This window comes from Pristiophorus japonicus, unplaced genomic scaffold (assembly GCF_044704955.1).
Source record: "Pristiophorus japonicus isolate sPriJap1 unplaced genomic scaffold, sPriJap1.hap1 HAP1_SCAFFOLD_382, whole genome shotgun sequence".
Classification (NCBI taxonomy): domain Eukaryota; kingdom Metazoa; phylum Chordata; class Chondrichthyes; family Pristiophoridae; genus Pristiophorus; species Pristiophorus japonicus.
The window spans coordinates 164,484-191,480 of record NW_027253674.1 but is presented as its reverse complement, the minus strand read 5'-3'; the positions used below and the strand labels follow the sequence as shown (position 1 = coordinate 191,480).

Genomic DNA, 26,997 nt, shown 5'->3' with positions numbered 1-26,997 from the left:
CTCCACTCCTCTCCACTCCAATCATCTCGAATCCTCTCCCCTAAATGTTCCCCTCTTCTCCTCTCCCCTCCTCCTCACCTCTTCTCCCCTTTCATTTCAACTCCTCTCGTCACTTGTGTCCTCTGATGTTCTCCCCTCTCTTCTCCTTCCCGCTCCACTTTTTCCCTCTGCTCTCCCCTACCCTATCACCTCCTTTCTTCTCAAATCCTCTCCTCCCCCTTCTACCCTCTCCTCCCCTCCTCTCTCCTTTCGTCTACCCTCTTTTCATCTCCTCCTCTCATTCACTATCTTCTCTCTCCTCTTCTCTGCTCTAACTTCATCACCCCTCTTTTCCATTCACCTCAAATCAGCTCTCCGCTACCCACTCTTCTATCCTCTCCTGCCCTCTCTTCTACTCTCCTCTCTTGTCCCCTCTCTTGTCCCCTCCTCTCCTCTAATCTACTAACCTCCTCACTCCACTCTGCTTTCTTATTTTCTCTTTACTCCTCTCATTTCCTCTACTCTCCTCTCCGTTGCTCGACTCTCCACAGCTCTGCTCTCCTCCACTCTCCTCTCCACTTCCCCTCTCTTCTCCGAATCTCTCCCCTCCATTTTCATCTCTTCGTGCCCCTGCTCTCCCCACTCTCTTCCTCTCCTCTCCTCTGATGGTCTTTCCTCTGCTCTCCCGCCACCCTTCCCCTCTCCTCTGCTCTACTCTCCTTCCCTCGCATCCTCTCTCCACTCTCCACTTCTCTCCATTCCTCCCTTCTCCACTCTGCTCCTCTCCTCCACTCCACGCTCCTCTCATCTCTCTTCTCTCTCCTACCTTCTCCTCATCTCTACTCCACTCTGCTCTCCTACCATCTCCCCTACACTCTCATCTCCACTCCCCTCTCCTTTCCTCTCATCCCTCTCCCCTCCCCTTCCCTCTCCCCACCTCTATTTCACTTTCCTCTCCTACCATCTCCCCTACACTATCATCTTAATTCCCCTCCTCTCCTCTCTTCCCCTCTCCTATCTTCTCCTCTCCTTTCTTTTCTCGTCTCTTGTCCTCTCTTTCCTCTTATCAACTCTCCTCTCCGTTCCTCTACTCGTCTCTGACTGTTCTCCTCTGCCCTCCTCTCTACTTCCTCTCTCATCTATCCTATCCTCCACTTACCTCTCCTCCCCTTCCTACTCATCTTCTCTCTTTCCTCCTCCCACCCTCTCCTCTCACCTCCTATCCTCTACTCTGATCTGCTGTCTTCTCCACTCCACTCATCTCCTCCCCTCACCTCTGCTCTCCTATTCCCCTCCTCTCCTCTCCTCCACACTCATCTCCTCTCGTCTACTCCCCTCCCGCCTCCTGGCCTCTCTCTTCTCCCCTCTTTACCTCTCTGCTCCTTTCATCTCCATTCCTCACCTCCAGTCTCTCCATTCCCTGTACTGAGGAAAATAAACCATAGAAACATAGAAACATAGAAAATAGGTGCAGAAGCAGGCCATTCAGCCCTTCTAGCCTGCACCGTCATTCAATGAGTTCGTGGCTGAACATGAAACTTCAGTACCCCCTTCCTGCTTTCTCACCATATCCCTTGATCCCCCGAGTAGTAAGGACTTCATCTAACTCCATTTTGAATATATTTAGTGAATTGGCCTCAACTACTTTCTGTGGTAGAGAATTCCACAGGTTCACCACTCTCTGGGTGAAGAAGTTTCTCCTCATCTCGGTCCTAAATGGCTTACCCCTTATCCTCAGACTGTGACCCCTGGTTCTGGACTTCCCCAACATTGGGAACATTCTTCCTGCATCTAACCTGTCTAAACCCGTCAGAATTTTAAACGTTTCTATGAGGTCCCCTCTTATTCTTCTGAACTCCAGTAAATACAAGCCCAGTTGATCCAGTCTTTCTTGATAGGTCAGTACCACCATCCCGGGAATCAGTCTGGTGAATCTTCGTTGCACTCCCTCAATAGCAAGAATGTCCTTCCTCAAGTTAGGAGACCAAAACTGTACACAATACTCCAGGTATGGCCTCACCAAGGCCCTGTACAACTGTACCAACACCTCCCTGCCCCTGTACTCCAATCCCCTCGCTATGAAGGCCAACGTGCCATTTGTTTACTTAACCGCCTGCTGTACCTGCATGCCAACCTTCAATGACTGATGTACCATGACACCCAGGTCTCGTTGCACCTTCCCTTTTCCTAATCTGTCACCATTCAGATAATAGTCTGTCTCTCTGTTTTTACCACCAAAGTGGATAACCTCACATGTATCCCCATTATACTTCATCTGCCATGCATTTGCCCACTCACCTAACCTATCCAAGTCACTCTGCAGCCTCATAGCATCCTCCTCGCAGCTCACACTGCCACCCAACTTAGTGTCATCCGCAAATTTGGAGATACTACATATAATCCCCTCGTCTAAATCATTAATGTACAATGGAAACAGTTGAGGCCCCAGCACAGAACCTTGCGGTACCCCACTAGTCACTGCCTGCCATTCTGAAAAGTACCCATTTACTCCTACTCTTTGCTTCCTGTCTGACAACCAGTTCTCAATCCACGTCAGCACACGACCCCCAATCCCATGTGCTTTAACTTTGCACATTAATCTCTTGCGTGACCTTGTCGAAAGCCTTCTGAAAGTCCAAATATACAACAGCAACTGGTTCTCCTTTGTCTACTTTACTGGAAACATCCTCAAAAAATTCCAGAAGATTTGTCAAGCATGATTTCCCTTTCACAAATCCATGCTGACTTGGACCTATCATGTCACCATTTTCCAAATGCGCTGCTATGTCATTCTTAATAATTGATTCCATCATTTTACCCACTACTGAGGTCAGGCTGACCGGTCTATAATTCCCTGTTTTCTCTCTCCCTCCTTTTTTAAAAAGTGGGGTTACATTGGCTACCCTCCACTCCATAGGAACTGATCCAGAATCAATGGAATGTTGGAAAATGACTGTCAATGCATCCGCGATTTCCAAGGCCACCTCCACAAGTATTCTGGGATGCAGTCCATCAGGCCCTGGGGGTTTATCGGCCTTCAATCCCATCAATTTCCCCAACACAATTTCCCGACTAATAAAGATTTCCGTCAGTTCCTCCTCCTTGCTAGACCCTCTGACCCCTTTTATATCCGGAACGTTGTTTGTGTCCTCCTTAGTGAATACCGAACCAAAGTACTTATTCAATTGGTCTGCCATTTCTTTGTTCTCCGTTATGACTTCCCCTGATTCTGACTGCAGTTTGTCTTTACTAACCTTTTTCTCTTTACATACCTATAGAAACTTTTGCAATCCGCCTTAATGTTCCCTGCAAGCTTCTTCTCATACTTCATTTTCCCTGCCCTAATCAAACCCTTTGTCCTCCTCTGCTGAGTTCTAAATTTCTCCCAGTCCCCGGGTTCGCTGCTATTTCTGGCCAATTTGTATGAAACTTCCTTGGCTTTAATACTATCCCTGATTTCCCTTGATAGCCACGGTTGAGCCACCTTCCCTTTTTTATTTTTATGCCAGACAGGAATGCACAATTGTTGTAATTCATCCATGCGGTCTCTAAATGTCTGCCATTGCCCATCCACAGTCAACCCCTTAAGTTTCATTCGCCAATCTATCCTAGCCAATTCACGCTTTATACCTTCAAAGTTACCCTTCTTTAAGTTATGGACCATGGTCTCTGAATTAACTGTTTCATTCTCCATCCTAATGCAGAATTCCACGATATTATGGTCACTCTTCCCCAAGGGGCCTCGCACAATGAGATTGCTAATTAATCCTCTCTCATTACACAACACCCAGTCGAAGATGGCCTCCCCCCTAGTTGGTTCCTCGACATATTGGTCTAGAAAACCATCCCTTATGCACTCCAGGAAATCCTCCTCCACCGTATTGCTTCCAGTTTGGCTAGCCCAATCTATGTGCATATTAAAGTCACCCATTATAACTGCTACACCTTTATTGCATGCACCCCTAATTTCCTGTTTGATGCCCTCCCCAACATCACTTCTACTGTTTGGAGGTATCTACACAACTCCCACTAACGTTTTTTGCCCTTTGGTATTCTGCAGCTCTCCCCATATAGATTCCACATCATCCAAGCTAATGTCCTTCCAAACTATTGCATTAATATCCTCTTTAACCAGCAATGCTACCCCACCTCCTATTCCTTTTATTCTATCCTTCCTGAATGTTGAATACCCCTGGATGTTGAGTTCCCAGCCCTGATCATCCTGGAGCCACGTCTCCATAATCCCAATCACATCATATTTGTTAACGTCTATTCATCCACCTTATTGCGGATACTCCTTGCATTAAGACAGAAAGCCTTCAGGCTTGTTTTTTTAACACCCTTTGTCCTTTTAGAATTTTGCTGTACAGTGGTCCTTTTTGTTCTTTGCCTTCGGCTTTTCTGCCCTCCACTTTTCCTCATCTCCTTTCTGTCTTTTGCTTTTGCCTCCTTTTTGTCTCCCTCTGTCTCCCTGCATTGGTTCCCATCCCCCTGCCATATTAGTTTAACTCCTCCCCAACAGCACTAGCAAACACTCCCCCTAGGACATTCGTTCCGGTCCTGCCCAGGTGCAGACCGTCCGGTTTGTACTGGTCCCGCCTCCCCCAGAACCGGTTCCAATTCCCCAGGAATTTGAATCCCTCCCTGCTCCACCACTGCTCAAGCCACGTATTCATCTGCACTATCCTGCGATTCCTACTCTGACTAGCACGTGGCACTGGTAGCAATCCCGAGATTACTACTTTTGAGGTCCTACTTTTTAATTTAGCTCCTAGCTCCTTAAATTCGTTTCGTAGGACCTCATTCCTTTTTTTAACTATGTCGTTGGTACCAATGTGCACCACAACAACTGGCTGTTCTCCCTCCCATTTCAGAATGTCCTGCACCCGCTCCAAGACATCCTTGACCCTTGCACCAGGGAGGCAACATACCATCCTGGAGTCTCGGTTGCGGCCGCAGAAACGCCTATCTATTCCCCTCACCATTGAATCCCCTATCACTATCGCGCTCCCACTCTTTTTCCTGCCCTCCTGTGCAGTAGAGCCAGCCACGGTGGCATGAACTTGGCTGCTGCTGCCCTCCCCTGATGAGTCATCCCCCCCAACAGTACTCAAAGCCGTGTATCTGTTTTGCAGGGGGATGACCACAGGGGTCCCCTGCACTACCTTCCTTGCACTACTCTTCCTGCTGGTCTGTTCATAGGATGGCCTGTGACTGTCAGTATGGCATCGGTCGCCATGAATCCTTACTGACCATTGTATTAACAGCACACACATATCCTTACTGACCAATATGTTATCTGTCCCCATGTACGCTTACTGACCACTGTATTATCTGTCCCCATGAACCGTTACTGACCAATATATTATCTGCCCCATGTCCCCTTACTGACCATTGTATTAACTGTCCCCATGTACCCTTACTGACCATTGCATTATCTGTGCCCATATATCCTTATTGACCATTGTATTATCAGTGTTCATGTATCCTTACGAACCATTGTATTATCAGAACCCATATAGCCTTATTGCCAATTGTATTATCAGTCCTTATGTATCCTTACTGACCACATTATCTGTCCCTATGTAATCTTACTGACCATTGTATTATCTGTCCCCATGTACCCTTACTGACCACTGTATTATCTGTCCCCATGTACCCTTACTGACCACTGTATTATCAGTCCCCACGTATCCTTCCTTACTCAGCATTACATTAACAGCCACCATGTAGCCTTACTGACCATTGTATTATTAGTCCTCATGTACCCTTACTGACCATTGTATTATCAGTCCCCATGTATCCTTACTGACCATTGTATTATCAGTCCTCATGTATCCTTACTGACCATTGTGTGATCAGTCGTCATATATCTTTACTGACCATTGTATTATCAGTGCCCATGTATCCTTACTTAACACTGTACTGTCAGTCACCATGTATGTTACTGACCTTTACTTCGAAATCTATTCTTCCATTTGTTTTATTTCACTTGTGTTACCCGAGAAGTGAATTGAAAATCTGAAATTACAGAGTTATTTTACATCTCAGCAATAATAGAAACTCCCTGAATGAAGCTGCTCCCTTCACATGCATGCTGTGATTCTGTGGACTTAACTATTTCTGCTTTTACCAATAGTGCTTGGTTTTGGATAACGTTATTTGATCTGAAAGCCACGTTGCTTTTAAGATATTTTGCAATTGAAACTGATGCAAAGAAAAGGTTCGGACAACTTGTTTATTCAGTGACTGCGATTAATATCCTTCAGTGTGCAGTTTAATTGTCTCACTGGAGAGTTCCCTCAGGCTATAAATAGGGATTTCTTTTTCGGTCTGTTCAGCAATGTTTGACTGAAGTTGTTGTCTAAAATTAACAGTGCTTATTGGAGCTCACAGAAAGTCAAATCATGTTCTGGGAGATTCCAACTGAGCTTTGGATCTTGTGGGCATTTTTCAATGTAGAACGTATTTATTACCCGCTCCTCGCTGCTGTTGGTGTTCCTGGTGAGTCCTTCATCTGCAATTAATTATGTAACCCATTTTTATCTGTATTTTTTGTCCTCGTCTTTTAGTTTTACTGATTAATTGTATTCAATTTAAACCTCTTGTAATGTGTCTGGCAATGCAAAAAAGTTTCTGTCATGTAATGTTTGATCATTCGTTAATTCGCTGCTCCCAGTTCAATGAACAGTATGTTGTTTTCACAATTTAAACCTCTTGTTCTGTGTCTGGCAATGCACAGAAGTTTCTGTCATGTAATGTTTGATCATTTGCTGACTCGCTACTCCCAGTTCAATAAACAGTGTGTTGTTTCCACAACTTGTTTCCAGTGATAGTGGTTTACAGGATTTGACAGAAATTTGATTTTGACACAAGATATGTTAGTAAACGATTATATTATTCAACAGCTTGCAGTCAGCTTTCTGCACTGATGCCCAGTGTTGGATAATAAATATGTGTTCAGCGGTAACAAGTGTTTTAAGGACCGCTGGTTATTGTAAATGACACTGCTCTGTGGAAATCAGCGTTGAGAGATCCTTCACCAATACACTGAGATATGAGACATTATTCACTAATGATTCAGCTATAGAGAGTTGTCGTAATTTTAACCGTCTCCTGCTCTGCCTCACAGTCACTAATTCCAGACGGTCAGGACAGGGTTAAAACTGCAATATGTCTTCCAGTAAAATGTTTATTCAGTTGTGTTTGAATTGATTTATTTCCCTTGTTCAGCCACAGTTCAGGAGAGCTCGGTGTGGGCCGCACGGTAGCAACTATTCAAAACGGAGCACTATATTGTGAAATATTTTGATATTTCCAGTCTCAAACTCTCTCTGTCAACTGGAAGTCTGTAACTTTCTCACACCAGGTGAAAGGCAGCTGGTTGACACGGTTCCAGCTGTAAACAGACACGTTCGAAAATCGTTTGTGACATCTTACAACATGGGTCATCATCAGTCTATTGTAAAGCGACAGTCCCTTCTTTAAAGATTATTTGCAATATTGTGGGAAAGTCAGCTTAAGCCAGTTACAAAGTGTACTTTCAATACAATGGTTGGAAAGGTTCTGATTTCGACACATAATACAATTCAATTCACCTTCTTCAGCCTTCGACACAACCGCAGTAACCTCGCCAAAGACTCCATTCCCCTCTCTGGCCACAGATTTCATTCCCCACCTTGGCCACAGACTCCATTCCCCTCCATGTACACAAATTCGATTCCCCTTCCAAAACAAAGAATCGATTCCTCTCCCTGGCCACATACTCCATTCCCCTCATTGTCACAGACGCCATTCCTTTTCTTGGCCACAGACTCCATTCACTCCCTTGGCCCACAACTCCATTCTCCTCCCTGGACACAGATTCCATTCCCCTCGCTGTCCTCATACTACATTCCCATCCATGGACAATGACTCTATTCCCCTCAATGGACACAGGTTATTCACAGCTTCTTGTGCAGAATTATTGCTCCCTCTGAATATGGCGTTATATCAGAGTCTCATTCAGCGCTTTACCCACCTGGCAAAAGTCCAATACATTAATTCTTTCAGTCATGACCCAGCACCCACACATCACATCCACCGCTTCACTCACTCCCTGTCACAACACCCAAACATCCCATCCACTGGTACATTCAGTCCCTGACCCGACACCCACACGTCCCATATATTGGTTCTTTCAATACCTGTGCCAAACACCACACGTCCCATCCGCTGGTGTAATCAGTTCTGACCCAAACACCACACGACCCATCCGCGGGTGTAATCAGTCCTGACCCAAACAGCACACGACCCATCCGCTGGTGTAATCAGTCCTGACCCAAACACCACACGACCCATCCGCTGGTGTAATCAGTCCTGACCCAAACACCACACGTCCCATCCGCTGGTGTAATCAGTCCTGACCCAAACACCACACGTCCCATCCGCTGGTGTAAACAGTCCTGACCCAAACACCACACGTCCCATCCGCTGGTGAAATCAGTCCTGACCCAAACACCACACGACCCATCCGCTGGTGTAATCAGTCCTGACCCAAACACCACACGACCCATCCGCTGGTGTAATCAGTCCTGACCCAAACACCACACGACCCATCCGCTGGTGTAATCAGTCCTGACCCAAACACCACACGACCCATCCGCTGGTGTAATCAGTCCTGACCCAAACACCACACGACCCATCCGATGGTGTAATCAGTTCTGACCCAAACACCACACGACCCATCCGCTGGTGTAATCAGTCCTGACCCAAACACCACACGACCCATCCGCTGGTGTAATCAGTCCTGACCCAAACACCACACGTCCCATCCGCTGGTGTAATCAGTCCTGACCCAAACACCACACGTCCCATCCGCTGGTGTAATCAGTCCTGACCCAAACACCACACGTCCCATCCGCTGGTGTAATCAGTCCTGACCCAAACACCACACGTCCCATCCGCTGGTGTAATCAGTCCTGACCCAAACTCCACACGTCCCATTGGATGGTTCATTTAATCCTGACACATTTCACACATAATTCTTTGAGGCAGCTGTTGTTGCTCTCAATCTGAAATATAAATTCCCTGTTTTTTCTCTTGCTTGCAGTGAACTTAGTGACGATAATGATCCTGTCTCGAGGAAGGTGCGGTCTCTCCAAGTGTGTCAGCCGTTACCTGGTGGCAATGGCAGCGGTGGATCTACTGGTCGTTATCCTCGACCTGATATCCAGGCAGATTCCTATTCATTATTCAACCGCGTTTGAGTTCATGTGGAAGATTAATGTTTGTAATATCCATGCCATCCTGCTTTACGCAGTGACAGACTGTTCCGTCTGGTTCACAGTTGCTTTTACCTTTGATCGATGTATAGCTATTTGTTGTCAGAAGCTCAAAACCAAATATTGCTCCGAGAAAACGGCGACTGTGGTTGTGGGAACATTGAGTGCGCTGTTCTGTGTAAAGAACACTTTCTGGTACTTTATGTATGGAGGCGTGTATCATATTTCCAATAATCCCTGGTTTTGTTTTGTTAGATGGGAAGTTTCTGAGTCACTATCATGGGCAGTAATTGAATTCATTCATTATATTATAACACCGTTTATTCCATTTGTTCTGATCCTTCTGCTCAATGCTTTAACTGTCAGACACGTTTTAGTGTCGAGCAGAGCCCGCAGGAGACTCCGGGCCCACAGCAGTGGGGAGAGCCCCAGTGACCCAGAGATGGAGAAGCGAAGGAAATCCATAATTTTACTGTTTGTTATATCCGGCAGTTTTATACTCTTATGGGTAGTGTTTCTGTTGTATTCTGTGGTTAATCGATTGTATTCGTTAAACTTTAATCCTGGGTTTCTACCTCAATATGTACAGGAAATGGAATTTATGCTTCAGCTCCTGAGTTGCTGCACCAACACATGTATTTATGCCGTGACCCAGACGAAATTCAGAGAGGAGTTGAAGAATGTGGTGAAATATCCCTTCTCTGTAATTGTTAAATGTGTTAAATAATAAGAATCGCACAATGCTTTGGACGGGTATTCTGCCCAATCCACTCATCTCTGTGATACACACACAGTGAGGCCTGTTTTCATCTTTCACCGCGCGGAGTCAGCGACTAACAAAAATGATAGAGGTGGGGAAGTCCACGGAGATCACTCCCGCTGGACTCCTGCAGGTTTTATCCCCGCTAAGACGTCTGCTGCAGCCTGGGACGGGTTTATAAAGCTCCTGACCGCCAGGCACGTGTAGGATGTGTTTACCCAAAGGGAGCGGCGCGGGGAAGGTGGCTCTGTTACTTTTCAGTCCTCGGGTGGAAGGGCCGCTCAGTCCCCAGCACTCCCATGGAAAGTTGGGGGGAAATGGCCTGGGACCAAACAACAGCCAGAGAGGGAAGGTTTCAAAGGCTCAAAGGTCAGTGCTTTCATCCTTTTGCAGGCTCCTTGTGTTATTCTCCCAGTGGGGTTTAACCTGAGCAGCCCCAGCGCCTGGTGATAGCGGCGTATCCTTGTTTCAGATAATCTACCTTTGGGATTAAAGGGTCTCCTGCAGACGGAGTATATCCCAGTGACATTCACGACTATAACGATCCTTTGGAAGTTTGCCTGAACAATGCAGTGATCTGCAGGATGAAGTGTTCCCCGTACACACTCGACACACATTAAACTCAGCTCCTCCTCACTCTCTCAATAATCTCCGTGCTAAACATAGCCCATAATATGCAACATTCAGGGAGGGTGGTAACGAGCTTTGTTGCAAGGTATTGCAGTATGTGTGATGTAATAAAGCGGGGAAACTCGCATGACACTGTGCCTGAGCATTGTGACATCGCAGACCTGCCCTTCTGACCACGCCCTGGCTTGTGGCTGACTCAGAATCGCATTTAAGACATCCCATCTCCTTCACCCATCACCTTACAAAGAGTCAATTAATGTCTGCAGCACAGAAATAGGCCATTCGGTGCTCGCGGCTGCAAACTTTTCTGAGGCGGTTCCCCTGAGGTTTCCCTGGGGGTGCTGGGCGTTAGCAGCCCGTCTGCCTGTGGACTGCAAATTTACAGAGCGACCTTCCCCACCCCGACCCTTTCTGCCCAGCTTACTCTATCACCACATCCTGATCTTAAACGGAGTGCACAAAGAGAGTGATAAACTTGGGAACGTAGAGAAAGTGAGATTCAGTGGTAAGTCCGGGGTGAGTCTGGCTGAGTATTAGCTGTAAGAAGGGAAATTTAGTTTAACGTTTTGAATTGAACTTAGAACTTTAAAAACAGAAGTTAGCAGAAACTGCCTGTCAGTGGTAGTTAACTATCAGTCAGTCAGCTGTAAGTGTTAGTCTTAAATATGTGCTAATTACTGCGCACAATGGACATGGAGCTGAGACAGCACTTGTAACTTGTGTGTGGCTCCAAAGGTATAAAACTAAATACTAACTGCAGATTCACAGTGTGTTCTGCACAGTGATATTAAATGGAATTTGGTGAGAGTTTGAATGGGAACAGTGGTTGAAGGAGGTGCTGCTTTGGCCTCCAAAATACAGCAGGTAGATGAATGTTTGGTGAGTATTACCTTTTTTCTCGACGCTTGGTCCACACTAAGATCTGGGAGCAATAACAACACTTTATTAAATTAATAATTTAACTATAATTACTAATTAATTATATCATTATAAATAACCATTTGAATAAAAACTAAGTAATTCAATTAATTCAGTGTGTAAATAAGCAAATAAATTTATAAAAAATAACTAAAGATGGCAGGGCAGGCAATGAGTCGAGACTGTAATGTGTGTGAGTTTGTGGACAGGAAATCTGTCCCACATTCCCACATCTGCAGGAAATGTCTATGCTTTATTCGCTCTGGCTCAGCGTAATTGGGCTGGAGTGCGAGTTCGATACACTCTGAAACACACAGGATAAGTGATTTAATCCAGAAAACAGTCACATCCCACAGAAATGCGCAGGTTCAGGAATGTCCGTGGCTGATTGGGTGCCGTGTAGTGAGAACTGAGGAGAGACTGAGAATGAGACACTGCTCCTGTCCAACAGGTAAGATATACTCGTTACCTTTAACGATAAGAATAAAGATTGCGTGGAGGACATCCACAATACATACCAAAGTACGTGGCTCAGAAGGTTGTCTACAGGCAGAGATAGGTAGAAATATTAAACAATTATTTTGCATCAGTATTTATCAGGGAGACAACACAGGTGGACATGACATCGGATGATATTAGAAATGAAATAACTGCATTTAAAATAACAAGAGGAAAATATTATATAAACTAATCAAACCGAAAATGGATAAAGTGCCAGCTTCGGATGAATCACATCTAGAGAAGAGACAGCAGAGGCATTAATAAACATATTTAATACTTCGTTAGAATAAGGTGCAGTGCCGGAGGATTGGCAGACACCTAATGTAATAACTATTTTTAAGAAGGGAGGTAGAACGTGTCTGAGGAACTATAGTCCAGTCAACTTAACGTCGTTGGGAGGAAAAATAATGGATTCACTACTAAAAGAAAAAGGGGAAGAACAGCTAGAAACCAAAAACGAATAGTCAGCATGGATTATAAAAGGGAAAGTCTTGAATTGACCAAATTCTTTGAATTTTCGAACAGGTAACAGATAGCGTAAACTAACATACTGTAGTAGATATAATTTATCTGGATTTCCAAAGGCCTTCGATAAGATACCCCATAATCGACTGAAAGGGCAGATCAGAAATCGTAATTACAATTAATAATAATAATTGGGATGTTTTAAAATGGAGTTAGCAGATTTTTAAAATGGATCCCACAGCCTGTTTTTCAGTCTGTGGGAAGCATGTGTGGGATGCCTTCCACAGAGGGGCAGATGTTCCAATTCATAGATCAAAGGCCTTGGGAGCTGGGCACAGACACAGATAACGTGGAATTTGAATTCTATAACAAGATACAAGTTAAATAAAAAGAATCATAACAACATGTATCCTGAATTACTAATTAAACATATAGAGGTCAGATTGGAGGAAGTAACCTACCAGATAATCATGTATTAATCAATCAGCACATATTAATTGTAACTTGTGTAATTACATAATGCTATAATCTGAAACTGTATAAAATAAGATATCTCTGGCAGTTTCTGTGAGCATTCCTTGAAGGATAGCTCCCCTGCCAGCTTGTATCTTTTATTAATAAAAACTGCATTTACTTTAAGGCTAACGGACTCCGAGTGTTGGTTTGAAGTTAACCCTAACAACTTGGCGCAGTCAGCAGGATCTACTGGACGGGCAGATTAGGCACAAAAAGCTGACCAAACTAACAACGAATGAGTAGAGAATTACCTTGAGGAATTCTCCTCGCAAAGTAACCAGAGATGCAACGAATCTGAAGCAGAGTCTGTGCAGCCAGTAAATCCAGTTGAGGGGTGCGTCAGGACACTGTAAGTAAATACATGTGTCGGGAGAATAAGTACGTATACGGGATATCGGGGTAAAAGCCTCGGTGTAAATAGGTCGGCTTAAGTAAAGATGGGTAAAATGGGAACTGGGGAAAAAGCCCCAGTGTAAGAAATGGCAAGGGAATCTGCGAAGGCCCTTGGAGGGGTGGGGTATAAACTACCAGAAGAGTTTCTGAGAGATAAATCTGAAAAGGTTAAGAAGATGGTTAAGGCAGGATATGATGAAGAGAAAAAGAGCAGTTTAACAGCCGGAAAGATGAATAGAAATATACCCGAAGTTGAGATGGACAGAGAAAGTGACAAAAGACAAGAGGCTGTAAGTATAAAAATAGATATAGTTGACAGAAGGGAATGGACAGAGGAATTTGGCTCAAATTTGTATCCCCACTAACAGGGTTATGATTAGGAGTCGAAGAAAATAAAGGATTTATTGGGGGCCAGAATTATTGCTAAGCAGATATTTTTCGGAAGACCATAATAAAAACTGTTAGTGACTATCTTAAGTGAAATATGGATCCAAAATTAGAGGCGGCCAAACAATAAGCTTTGTTGATTGAAGATGGACTTTTGTGAATGTCTGTCTTTGAATGAAAGTGCTTCTGTGATTGTTGTCTGCGGAATATTTGAGGTGGGAATTAATGAATTTTTCAAGTGTCTGAAAGCCTGCTTCAGAAAGTGGTGGAGCTGTCTGTTGTTTTTGCCCAACCTACTTTTTCAAACAGCGTGAACGTTTTTTTTTAATCCTTTACAGTGTTGTCCTGTATGAGGGAAGTTTTAAGAAAGTATGAACCTAGAATTGAATTACATTTTGATTTAGAAATCCAGGTGTGGATTTATTTGGATGATATGTTATGGAGTTAGGAAATGCACAAAGGATAGGTTTGTTGAGCAAAAGATAAAAAATGCGAGGTCCCGTTGGTTGAAATTGTTTTTTTCGACACGCTCACTTGTCAAAAGAAAACACGTATGCATTGATTACATTTTGTTGAAAGACAATACATTTAGTCTAGGAATGAAATAAAGAACGATGAAGGCAAATTGTAATGCCTTAAAAAAAGAAGCCTGCATGGGTGTCTCAAGGCTGTGGGCTGGGGAAATACGCCCCCATATTCCTTTGTGTAAAATCTTGATGCGAAAGCTTCTCGCTCAGTAAAAAGATTTTTAAATAAAAGATTGGCAATACAATATTTGAATTGGGACTTTGAGATATTTCAGGTGATTCTCCTTGTCAAACATTTTGGTTGTATTGGAAAATATTGTGTTTGGAAGCCCTTTAATAAAAGTAAACATACTGCGTCAGAAGCTGAAGCTTAAAAAGAGGTAATTTATGAGATACTGTATCACACAATTGAAGTTACAGCGCAAAAGATTAGAGTTTTTGACGTTCAGATTCTAAAACAGAAGATAGGCACATAATTATAAAACAAGTACTTTGCATTCTGTGATCTGTGAATCACTATAAGCATAAATGAGAAGTCCGTTTAAAAAACAGTTTTACCATACTTGACATTTCATAATCCAACAATAAATACAAATACTACAAAAGGGGAGCAGAAATTAGGATGGAAGCAGTGAAGAGTTAATTTTGTTGTGAAGATTTCAAGTACCACTGTTTAAGAAAATACACAACATAAAAAGTTAAATCTGATCTCTTAAAAAAAAAGAAATAAAACTATAATGTTTCGAAACAATGTAGAAATACCTTCAGGGATCAGGTCAAACTCCTGGGCAAGTGGGGAGCTATCTGTGAAAGTTAAAAGGAACTTTGAAAACATTAAAATGTTAAAACGGCAGGCTTTAGCAGTTTAGAACAAAGGAAAATATAAGTTGAACTTGTGACTTCAGATACGGTGGTTGAAGAACCACAGAAAGTGAGACGTAAAATCTTTGAAACTGGAACAGTTGAGATAACGGAAAGCAGTTATCAAAGCCTATGTGTTAGACTTTGTTCTAGTTATGGAAAAGACATTTGAGATAACGGAAAGCAGGATTGAAAGTAAATCCCAAAAAGGCACAAATCGGACAAGCTGTCGTACAGTACCTGGGACACAAAATATCCCAAGGAACTCGGACATTGTCCAATGACAGGAAGGAGGATATTAGGATTATGCCCCGACTAAACCCAGCCTGAGGGGTGTGTAAGATATTGGGGTTCTTTAGCTATTGCAGGAATTTTGTGCCTAACCACAGCAATTGCAGAACCAATAGGCTAGTGAAAGGAAAATCCGGTTGAAATGGAAATGGTAAGACTCTAACTAAAACCTGGAATTTCCAGGATGTGTTTTAACAACAGAATATAAACGTGATCATCACCGTGCTTTCGATTCTACAAGGACAAGCTGCAAGGCCGCCCCGAGGGGGCCCAGAAGCATTTTACCACACCAGAGGCTACGTAAAGCAGCCTCTAGGGGGCGGCATCTAAGTGTCAGGAGCGTTTGTCTTGAAGCCATAAGATAAGTGTGTAAAAAATGTTACCTGAATATTGTAAACCAGGGAATTAACCTTGGGAAATTGCGTGGTAGTTAAACCTGGAACAGAAGTAATGTTGTTATTTGACAATGTCCAGCATGAAATGTGACCTGTGAGCATAAATTGAACAGCCAGAAAAAATAAGCCACAAGGCTAGACACAATCCTGAGAATAGCTAGTGACACATCAGGAGCAAGGGAGTAACACAAGCAGCTGAGACACAAAGAAGGAAGACAGAGGAGATCTATAGCAAATTACGCATTAGCTGTACAGGGACATCTCAAGTAGATACACCAGATATACAGGCGATCCAGGCAGGTGTAGATAGTTTGAGGGGAACAACGGAGTTACTAATCCGGAAACAGACCAGGATTGGGATACAGTCTTCACAGTTAGGATACAAAACATCCAAAAAAATGCTACAGGGTGTATCCGTATTGGAAGGCCATGCACGAACAATTAACGAGCTAAATAAGCAGGAATTGAGAGGACGATGCTGAGGAAAGGAAAAGAGACACATGTCAGCCTATGGGAGATGGATGATTGGTCAGGTGAGACACAATATGGATCAGATACAAACCGGGCAAGTTACAGATTCAATAAATAGCACCCAGTTGAAAGAAATGGCACAACACACTGGGCCATTAGGTGCACGTACCCTGAAACATAGAAACATAGAAACATAGAAAAAGGTTGCAGGAATAGACCATTCGCCCCTTCGAGCCTGCATCAACATTCAATAAGATCATGGCTGATCATTCACCTCAGTACCCCTTTCCTGCTTTCGCTCCACACCCGTTGATCCCATTATCTTAAGGGCCATACCCAACTCCCTCTTGAATATATCTGATGAACTGGCATCAACAACGTTCTGCGGAAGCGAATTCCACAGGTTAACAACTCTCTGAGTGAAGAAGTTTCTCCTCATCTCGGTCTTAAATGGATTATCCCTTGTCCTCAGACTGTGACCACTGGTTCTGGACTTCCCCAACATCGGGAACATTCTTCGTGCATCTAACCTGCCCAGTCCCATCAGAATGTTTCTGAGGTCCCCTCTCATTCTTCTAAACTCCAGTGAATACAGGCCCAGTCGATCCTATCTCTCCTCATATGTCAGTCCTGCCATACCGGAAATCAGTCTGGTGAACCTTTGCTGCACTCCCTCAATAGCATGAACGTCCTTCCTCAGATAGAACAAAACTGAACACAGTATTCCAGGTGAGGCCTCACCAAGGCCCAGTACAGCTGCTATATTCAAATCCCCAAGATATGGGGCCAACATGCTATTTGCCTTCTTTTTGTCTGCTGCACCTGCATGCCAACCATCAATGACTGATGTACCATGACACCCGGATCTCATTGCACCTCCCCTTTTCCTCATCTGCCGCCATTCAAATAATATTCTGCCTTTCTGTTTCTGCCACCAAAGTGCATAACCTCACATTTATCCACATTACACTACATCTGCCATGCAATTGCCCACTCACCAAACCTGTTCAAATCACCCTGCAGCCTCTTAGCATCCTCCTCACATTTCACACCGCCATCCAGCATAATGTCATCTGCAAACTTGGAGATATTATACAAAATTCCTTCATCTAAATCATTGATGTATATTGTAAATTGCTGGCGTCCCAGCACTGAGCCTTGCGGCACCCAACTAGTCACTGCCTGCCATTATGAAAATAACCCGTTTATCCCGACTCTCTGCTTCCAGTCTGCCAGCCAGTTCTCTATCCACGTCAATACATTACCCCCAATACCATGTGCTTTAATTTTGCACACCATCCTCTTGTGTGGGACCTTGTCAAAAGTATTTTGAAAGTCCCACTACACCATATCCACTGGTTCTCCCTTGTCGACTCTACTAGTTACATCCTCACAAAATTCTAGAAGATTTGTCAAGCTTGATTTTCCTTTCATAATTCCATGCTGATTTGGACCAATCCTGTCACTGCTTTCCAAATGGGCTGCTATTTCATCTTTAAAAATTGATTACAACATTTTCCCCACCATTGATATCAGGCTAACTGGTCTATAATTACCCGTTTTCTCTCTCCCTCCTTTTTCAAAATGTGGTGTTACATTAGCTACCCTCCAGTCCATGCAAACTGACCGAGAATCGATGGACTTTTGGAAAATAATCACCAATGCATCCACTATTTCTAGGGCCACTTCCTTAATACTCTGGGATGCAGACCATCAGGCCCCGGGGATTTATCGGCCTTTAGTCCCATCAATTTCCCTAACACAATGTCCCACAAATAAGGATTTTCTTCAGTTCCTCCTTCTCACTAGCCCCTCGGTCATGTAGTATGTCCAGAAGATTATGCGCATCTTCCTTCGTGAAGGCAGAACCAAAGTATTTGTTCAACTGGTCTACCGTTTTTTTGTTCCCTATTCACCTGAATCTGACTGCAAGGGACCTACGTTTGCCTTCACTACTCTTTTTCTCTTCACATATTTATAGAAGTGTTTCTGTTTCCAGCAAGCTTCCTCTCATACTCTATTTTCCCCCTCCTAATCAAACCCTTTGTCCTCCTCTGCTGAATTATAAATTTCTCCCCGTCCTCGGGTTGATGCTTTTTCGGACCAATTTATATGCCTCTTCCTTGGATTTAACGCTAACCTTAATTTCCCTTGTTAGCCACGGTTGAGCCACCTTCCCCGTTTTATTTTTACTCCAGACAGGGATGTACAATTGTTGAAGTTCATCCATGTGATCTTTATATGTTTTCCATTGCCTATCTGCCGTCAACCCTTTATGTATCATTTCCCAGTCTATTCTAGCCAATTCATGTCTCATACCATCGAAGTTACCTTTCCTTAAGTTCAGGACCCCAGTCTCAGAATTAACCGTTTCACTCTCCACCTTAACAAAGAATTCTACCTTATTGTGGTTACTATTCCCCAAGGGGCCTCGCACAACAAGATTGCTAATTAGTCCTTTCGCATTACACATCAAGCAGTCTAGGATGGCCAGCCCTCTAGATCGTCCCTCGACATATTGGTCGAGAAAACCATCCCTAATACACTCCAGCAAATCCTCCTCCACCGTATTGTGACCAGTTTGGTTAGCCCAATCTATATGTAGATTAAAGTCGCCCATGATAACTGATGTACCTTTATTGCACACATCCCTACTTTCTTGTTGGATGCTGTCAGCAAACTCACTACGATTGTTTGGTGGTACACAACTCCCACTAGCGTTTTTGTCCCTTTGATATTCCACAGATCCACCCACGTAGAATCCACACGAATGTCCTTCCTGACTATTGTGTTAATTTCCTCTTCAACCAGCAATGCCACCCCACCTCCTTTTCCTTTGTGTCTATCCTTCCTGACTGGTGAATACCCCTGGATGTTGCGTTCCCAGCCTTCGTCACCCTGGAGCCATTTCTCCGTGATGCCAATTACATCATATTCATTAATTGCTGCCTGTGCAGTTAATTTGTCCACCTTATTACGAATACTCCTCGCATTGAGGCACAGTGCCTTCAGGCTTGTTATCTTAACAGACTTTGTCCCTTTAGAATTTTGCTGCAATGTGGCCCTTTTTGATTTTTGCCTTTGGTTTCTCTGCCCTCCACCCTTACTTTTTTACCCCAAAGGTTCCCATCCCGCTGCCAGATCAGTTTAACCCCTCCCCAACAACACGAGCAAACTCTCCCTCGTGGACATTGGTTCTGCTGAGGTTTGCACAGGTCCCAGCTCCGCCAGAACGGTTCCAATGTCCCAAGAAATTGAATCCCTCCCTTCTGCAACACACATTCATCTGAACTATCCTGCCCTTCATAATCTGAAAAGTGGTAGCTATCCCTGAGATTGCTACCTTTGAGGTCCGATTTGTTAACTTGGCTCCCAGCTCCCGAAATTCAGCTTCTAATTCCTCAGACACAGGGAGTCAGACGCAAATACATGAAGAGCACTCTAAAGACAGAGAGTGAGAGGCACAGATACATTGCACAATCCCATTTCATTGAATGTTACAAAGTTATCGACAAATGCAGATTCAACAGAATAGATTCGGGAATAAATGAGCAGGATGGCAGGAAATCGGTGTGAATTTAAAGATGTACCAGGAGTAGGGTTCGAACCCACGCAGGTATAAACCCATCGGAATTTCCGTCCAACGCCTGAACAACTCGGCCATCCTGGTTATGTCAATATTCGGATTTTGTCTTTGTGAGAATCTGGGCTGCAGCTCCACTCTCACAGACACAGGTTTTCAATGAGCATTTTCGAATATTTATAGTAATATTGACACAGGGGCAACTCTCCTGTTATTTTTCGAGTAATGCACTGGGAACTTTCACAACCTCCCGAGGGTGCAGACGGAGCTTCAATTTAACATTTTATCCGAAAGTCAACAGCTTCAACAATGCAAAATTCCCCAAATACTGCATTTGAGTGTCAGCCAAGATTATATGCTCAAGTCGCAGGAGTGGGACTTACAGACACAACCTCCTTATTCAGTCGAGAATGCTGCCACTGAACCAAAGCCGATACCAAAGTTCACATCCGTATTATTTTCCCCAAGTCTTTTTATAAAGTATCAGGACATACAGAAGTAATATTCAACATTTTAAAAATGCTTCATCCTGGTCGGGGAATTGAACGCCGACCTCGCGTGTGACAGAGAGGGATATTAACTAAGACACGAATGAGTGCTGACGGGTGTGGATTCTGTCAGTGCAGGAATCGAGCTGAGAACAGAAATGGATACCATGAGGAGTAGACAGGCACATTGAGAGACAGAGATAAACCGACAAACAGGGAGAGACAGACAGCGAGATCGAGACAACGAGAGACAGAAAGTGTGAGACTGAGAAGGAGAGGCAGACTGAGTGAGAAAAAGACACAAACAGACATACAGATATAAAGAGAGAGAGGGAAACAGTGAGAGAAAGACAGTGATAAAGACAATAACAAGGAGAGAGACAGATGAAGAGTGAGCGACAGATAGAGAGATATACAGAGATATAAACAGAAAATGATGGAAATACTCAGCAGGTGAGACAGGAACTAACAGAGACAGGCAAATAGAGACAGACAGGTCGAGCCATAGACAGACAGAGATGATGGGAATGAGAGAGACAGTCAGACAGAGAGACTGAGAGAATCCCACTGGAACCTTCCGAATGTACTAGCGGACTGTGGGTCTCGTGAGAATGAGGAACTGAAAGATATCCTTATTGGCGGGAAATTGTGTTGGGGAAATTGATGGGATTAAAGGCCGATAAATCCCCGGGTCCTGATAGTCTGCATCCCAGAGTACTTAAGGAAGTGGTCCTAGAAATAGTGGATGCATTGGTGATCATTTTCCAACAATCTATCGACTCTGGATCAGTTCCTATGGACTGGAGGGTAGCTAATGTGAAGGCACTTTTTTAAAAAGGAGGGAGAGAGAAAGCGGGTAATTCTAGACCGGTTAGCCTGACATCAGTAGTGGGGAAAATGTTGGAATCAATCATTAAGGATGAAATAGCAGCCCATTTGGAAAGCAGTGACAGGATCGGACCGAATCATCATGGATTTATGAAAGTGAAATCACGCTTGACGAATATTCTGGAATTTTTTGAGGATGTAACGAGTAGAGTGGACAAGGGAGAACCAGTGGATGTGGTGTATTTGGACTTTCAATAGGCTTTTGACAAGGTCCCGCACAAGAGATTGGTGCACAAAATCAAAGTGCATGGTATTGGGATTAATGTACTGACATGGACAGAGAACTGGTTGGCAGACAGGAAGCAGAGAATCGGGATAAACGGGTCCTTTTCAGACTGGCAGTAAGTGACTAGTGGGGTGCCGCAGGGCTCAGTGCTGGGACGCCTGCTCTTTACAATATACATGAACAATTTAGTTGAAGGAATAGAGTGTAATATCTCCAAGTTTGCGGATGACACTAAACTGGGTGGCGGTACGAGCTGTGAGGAGGACGCTAAGAGGCTGCAGGGTGAATTGGACAGATTAGGTGAGTGGGCAAATACATGGCAGATGCAGTATAATGTGGATAAATGTGAGGTTATCCATTTTGGGGGCAAAAACACGAAGGCAGAATATTATCTGAATGGGGGAAGACTAGAAAAAGTTGAGGTGCAATGAGACCTTGGTGTTATGGTTCATCAGTCACTGAAAGTGGGCATGCAGGTACAGCAGGCGGTAAAGAAGGCAAATGGTATGTTGGCCTTCGTAGCTAGGGGATTTGAATATAGGAGCCAGGAAATCTTACTGCAGTTGTACAAGGCCTTAGTGACGACACACCTGGAATATTGTGTTCAGTTCTGGTCTCCTAGTCTGAGGAAGGACGTTCTTGCTGTTGAGGGAGTGTAGCGAAGGTTCACCAGACTGATTCCAGGGATGGCAGGACTGTCATATGAGGAGAGATTGGATCAACTAGGCCTTTAATCACTGGCGTTTAGAATGATGAGAGGGGATCGCATAGAATCATATAAGATTCTGACGGGACTGCACAGGTTAGATTCGGGAAGAATGTTCTCGATGTTGGGGAAGCCAGAACCAGGTGACATAGCCTTAGGATAAGGGGTAGGCCATTTAGCAGTGATATGAGGAGAAACCTCTTCACTCAGAGAGTTGTGGACCTGTGGAATTCCCTGCCACAGAGAGTTGTTGAAGCCAGTTCATTGGATATATTCAAGAGGGAGTTAGGTATGGTCCTTACGGTTAAGTGCATGAAGTGGTATGGAGAGAAAAACAGGAAAGGGTAACTGAAGGAATGATCAGCCATGATCATATTGAATGTCGGTGCAGGCTCGAAGGGCCTAATGGCCTACTCCTGCAGTTATTTTCTATGTTTCGATGTTTCAAAAACAGAAAATGATGGAAATACGCATCAGATTAGAGACAAGGACAAAATGAGACAGGCAAAGACACGGACAGGGAATTTGGGAAAGAGAGAGACAGTCAGACAGAGAGTCTGAGAGAATCCCATTGGAACAGAACTGGACACCGTGAGAAAGAGACAGATTGAGAGACAGAGACAAACAGAGAACCAGGCACAGACAGAGTGAGTCAGAGAGAGGCAGACTGAGGGAGACAAAGACTCAAGCACACAAACACATACACAGCTCTCTAAAGAGAGAAAGGCAGAGACTGAGATACACAGATACATTTCACAATTTCATTTCATGATCGGCTCAGAGTGTCACAGAGTTACAGATTCAACAGATGAAAATCCGGGATCACTGGGCAAGATGGGAAAAATCTCTGTTAAATTAAAGAGATTCTAGGATTGGGGTGCGAATCCACGTGCGAAAAACCCATTGAATTTTAAGGCCAACGCCTTAACCACTCGCACATCCTGGTCTTTGTAGCGTTTGGATTTTGCCTCTGTGTGAATGTGGCCTTCAGCTCCACCCCCACAGCAACATACACACATACACATCGGGTTTCAGTGAGCATTTACGAAAATTTTTCGTAATATTGACACGGGCGCAACTCTCCTATTCTTTTTCGTGTAATGCTCTGGGAACTTTCACATCCAGCCGAGGTTGCAGACGGAGCTTCAATTTAACATTTCAGCCGATGGTCAACAGCTTCAACAATGCAAAATTCTCCAAATACTGCATTTGAGTGTCATCCAAGATTATCTGCTCAAGTCTCAGGAGTGGGACTTACACACACATCCTCCCGATTCAGTCGAGAATGGAGCCAATGAACCAAGGCCGATACCAAAGATCACAACCGTATTATTTTCCCCAAGTTTTTTAAAAATTTCCAGGACATACCAAATTCATGGTGATGATTTCTACAGACAGTTGCACATACTCAGCGACATACATACAGATAGACATACACAGACACGCGCACACACAATAACCAAAAATATACACGCATAAACATAGAAACATAGAAATTAGTTGCAGGAATATGCCATTCGACCCTTCGAGCCTGCACCACCATTCAATAAGATCATGGCTCATCATTCAACCTCAGTACCCCTTTCCTGCTTTCTCTCTATACCCCTTGATCTCTTTAGCCGTAAGAGCCATATCTAACTCCCTTTTGAATATATCTAACGAACTGGCCTCAACGACTTTCTGCGGTAGAAAATTTCACAGGTTATCCACTCTCTGTGAAGAAGTTTCTCCTCATCTCGGTCATAAATGGCTTACCCCTTATTTTTAGTCTGTAATCCTTGGTCTCAAACTCCCCAGCAATGAGAACATTCTTTCAGCCTCGTCAGAATTTTATATGTTTCTGTGAGATCCCCTCTCATTCTTCTAAACATCCAGTGGATACCAGCCCAGTTGATCCAGTCTCTCCTCATATGTCAATCCTGCCATCCCGGGAATCATGCTGGTGAACCTTCGCTGTACTCCCTCAATAGCAAGGACGTCCTTCCTCAGATTCGGGGACCAAAACTGAACACAATATTCCAGGTGTGACCTCACCAAGGCCCTGTACAACTGCAGTAATATCTTCCTGCACAATACTCAAATCCCCTAGCTATGAAGGCAAACATGCCATTTGTTTTCTTCACCGCCTGCTGCACCTACATGCCAACTTTCAATGACTGATGTACCATGACACTCAGATCAAGATATACACAGGTTGCCTTAGACAAATAGATGGATAGACAGACAGGGTCACTGTCGCTACTTTGTCTGGCTTTTGCGTTTTTCAGTCGAGGATGCTGCCACTGAACCGAAGCCGATACCAAAGTTCACAACCGTATTATTTTCCCCAAGTCTTTTTAAAAAGTTCCAGGACATACCAAATTCATGGTGATGATTTCCACAGACAGTTGCACATACACAGAGACATATATACACATAGACAGACACAGAGAGACAAACATACATACATAACCAAAAATATACATGCACCAACGGACATGCACAGATGCCTTAGACATCTCGAGGGATAGACAGGCTGAATCACTGTCGCTACTTTGGCTGTTGTTTGCGTTTTTCTATCCGTATGTATCTGAATATTGCCCATTAATAAAAATGAGAAATAGATGTCAGTGTTGAAAGATGTGGGACGTTATTCCACCTATCTCAGGATTAGTTTTGCAAAAACCTGGTTAAATTTTAAAATCGAATGAAAATTACAGTCGGCAGGATTTAAAACCTGAGCGCAAAAAACCCAAAGAATTTAAAGTCCATCGCATTAACCACTCGGCCACAACTACTGCGTCTCGGGCACTTTAAATGTTACTCAGAAAAAATTCAGTCATCCATCTCTGTGCAGCAGACAGCCACAGAATCCTGAAAAAGTCTCTGTTTGCAAAAAATCTGGAAGAGGCAATCTCCTGTTGCTGTATTTTTACTGTATTGTATTGTTCTGGAACTTTTTAATATGAATCTATACCAAGAAACAGAAGTAAAATTAGACATTTTGAAAAAACTGCTTTTTCGTCGGGGAATTGAACCCGGTTCTCCTGCATAACGGGGGAGCAAAATCACGACTATACGGACGAAGGTGCGGGCTGTGTCAGAGCAGTAATCGAGCTGCGAACAGAAGTCGACAGACACATTGAGAGACAGAGACAAACCGACAAACAGGGAGAGACAGAAAAGGTGAGACTGAAAAGTCAGGCAGACTCTGAGAAAAAGACTCAAACACCTACATATACAGAGATGTGTGTGTGTGATCAATAAAGAGAGAGAGGGAAAGAGTGAAAGAAAGACAGTGATAAAGAGAGTGACAAGGAGAGAGACAGATAGAGAGAGAGCGACAGATCGAGAGAGAGACAAAGATATATACAGAAAATGATGGAAATACTCAGCAGGTTAGAGACAGGAATTACAAGCGACAGTCAAAGAGAGACAGATAGGCAGAAACAAAGACAGAAAGACATGATGGGAAAGAGTGAGACAGTCAGACAGAGAGACTTAGAGAATCCCATTCGAACAGAACTGGACACCGTGAGAAAGTGACAGACACATTGAGAACCAGAGACAAGCAGGGAAACGGGGACAGACAGACAGCGAGCTAGAGACAAAGAGAGACAGAAAGTTTGAGACTGAAAGGGAGGATCAGACTGAATGAGAAAAAGGCTCAAATAATGTATTTGCGTGCTCCATAAAGAGAGGGAGGCAAATAGTGATGGAATGACAGCGAAAAGGACAGGGACAAAGAGAGAGTCAAAGAGGGCGACAGATAGAGAGAAAGACAGATAGAGAGAGAGAGACATAGAGACAAAAACAGAACATAATGGAAATACTTATCTGGTTAGAGACAGGGATTAACAGAGACAGGCAAAGACATGGACAGGCAGAGATAATGGTACAGAGATAGGCAGTCAGACTGAGAGTCTGAGAGAATCCCATTGCAACAGAACTAGACACCGTGAGAAAGAGACAGATTGAGAGACAGAGACAAACAGAGAAATAGTGACAGAGAGAGTGTGTCAGAGAGAGGCAGACACTCAAACACATTCACAGCTATCTAAAGAGAGAGAGAGGCAGAGACCGAGCAACACAGATACATTTCACAATTTCATTTCATTGTCGGCTCAGAATGTCAATTAGTTGCAGAAAATTGGAAATTCAACAGATGAAAATCGGGTATCACGAGGCAGGATGGGAAAAATCTCTGTTTAATTAATGAATCACCAGGAGTTGGGTTTGAACCCACACGAGTATAGAACGCATTAGGTCTTAAATCCAACGACTTTGCAACTCGGCCATCCTGGTCCTGATCCTGTCAGTGGTTGGACTCTGCCTCTGTGAGAATCTGGGCTTCAGCTCCACCCCCACAGCGATACACAGACACATAGGATTTCAGGGTGCATTTACGAACATTTTTCGTAATATTGACACGGGCGCAACTCTCCAATTCTTTTTCGACTAAGGCTCTGGGAACTTTCACATCCAGCCGAGGGTGCAGATGGAGTTTCAATTTAAAATTTCAGCCGATGGTCAACAGCTTCAACAATGCAAAATTCCCCAAATACTGCATTTGAGTGTCATCCAAGATGATGTGTTCAAGTCTCAGGAGTGAGACTTCCACACACAACCTCCTGATTCAGTCGAGAATGGAGCCACTGAATCAAAACCGATACCAAAGATCACAACCGTATTATTTTCCCCAAGTGTTTTAAAAAGTTCCGGGACGTACCAAATTCATTGTGATGATTTCCACAGACAGTTGCATATACA

General features: G+C 43.8%; 1 long non-coding RNA gene across 1 annotated transcript in view; it reads left to right on the top strand.

The window, feature by feature from the left end:
* Positions 1–9,133, top strand: part of LOC139250479 (uncharacterized) — a 58,645-nt gene extending 49,512 nt beyond the window's left edge. The window contains exon 4 of the long non-coding RNA XR_011591311.1: positions 9,071–9,133. This is a non-coding gene — a long non-coding RNA (uncharacterized lncRNA). The remainder of the gene's footprint in view (positions 1–9,070) is intronic.
* The last annotated feature ends 17,864 nt before the right edge of the window (positions 9,134–26,997 follow it).